Here is a 1,406-nt window from a genome sequence, read left to right as displayed (position 1 = left end):
AATGAACTGCACCTGACAGCTTTAGAAAAACACCTGGGCTCAGTACGGTGCTGAGAGCTCAGCTTTGCTGTTCTAATTAGCATGCACTGCATCGGCTATGAACCCGAACTTTTCAATTATTCCGATCAGTAAGTCAACACGTAGTCCACATGAAAGGTAGAAATATTATCTTGTCTGTCTCTTGTTTGTATAGAACTGAATGTCCCTGACAATGTACTGTTAGTTTTAATTGAAGAACGGCATTTTTGTTCAAATATACCAGACAAGTTTACGTAACTGCTCATGCGACACTCAGTTGTAATTAGTCAAGAAATAAAGTCGAACAACAGCTGCGGGTTTCATTCTGAACGTATGAAATTGCAGCGCCTTTTACTTCCATTGACAAATGATAGAGATTCGAAGAGAGATCCTTCAGACCAGCAAGCAAACCCACGGCTATTTCGGTTTTCTATCTAGGCAACGTTGGTGTCTGCGATAGCATACATGAAAGCGTGATGCAATTTCTGTGGCTACATTTGTTGCACGTCATGCACAGTAAGAGTGTTTCTAACACCAAATACAAAGTCAACAATTAGCGATCACGCCTTCTCCTCAGTTAACCCACTGAAACCTTTGCTGTTAACAGTTCTTTACTGCGTGCTTTACGAGCACCTACATATTGTGTCGGTTCTTTCAGCTTTATTCATTAGGTTTTCAAAGGCATAAGTAGAGCACCAGAGGTGCGAACGCAAAATGTGTGGTTATCTGAAGAATTTATTTCCACGACAGCAGAGCCAAGCGATTTAGCGTTCTTATAGTACCAGGAAAGGAGAAGCAGCACTTCGTCTTTGCCGCGCAGGCACAAGGCGACATGCGGCAGACGCCGTAGTCGGCAGGATTCAAATCTGCGCGGGGAGTCCCCAATTGATTTTGAATCCATCGCCTTAATCACTCGGCCACGACTACAGCGAGCTCGCCGCCGCCGCATTCCTCCTATAATCTAACACGGAGTGCGAGGTGGCTACGGAAACTTTTTCAAAGTCGCTCTCAGTTAAAAAAAAAAACCTTTCACAAAATACGTGCCGGCAGACAGACACGCCTCAGAGGGTTTAAGGCTGGCTTCACGTTCAAATGATAAAGTCTCCCCGTCTGGATGTCAAAATGCAACTTTGGCAGACAGAAAAACATCAACAAACCACAAATGTGGACAAGGATTTTACAAGCTGCACCACACTGCACTTTCAAAAGCATTTACATTCGTGTTAGACGCAGGAATTGCCTTTGATTTGCGTGCTTACGAACGCCATGGAAAACGAAACAAAACAAAAGCCCTCAGCTCCTGCACTTGATTATAATGCCATTACGTGTCGAAGCAGTAATTTACGTAATTTACTGCCTGAAAAAAAAACAGTAAAATGTTTGAGTGC

General features: G+C 43.5%; 1 non-coding gene across 1 annotated transcript; it reads right to left on the bottom strand.

Moving 5' to 3' along the window:
• Positions 1 to 863: 863 nt before the first annotated feature.
• On the bottom strand, positions 864 to 945 carry trnal-caa (transfer RNA leucine (anticodon CAA)). The gene has a single exon. It is a non-coding gene; the product is annotated as a tRNA-Leu (tRNA).
• Between the last annotated feature and the right edge of the window lie 461 nt (positions 946 to 1,406).

The sequence above is a fragment of the Lepisosteus platostomus genome, unplaced genomic scaffold (assembly GCF_059453375.1).
Source record: "Lepisosteus platostomus isolate fLepPlt1 unplaced genomic scaffold, fLepPlt1.hap1 Scaffold_61_H1, whole genome shotgun sequence".
Taxonomy (NCBI): domain Eukaryota; kingdom Metazoa; phylum Chordata; class Actinopteri; order Semionotiformes; family Lepisosteidae; genus Lepisosteus; species Lepisosteus platostomus.
The sequence above is the reverse complement of the archived record's forward strand: the minus strand, read 5'-3'. Positions and strand labels throughout refer to the sequence as shown.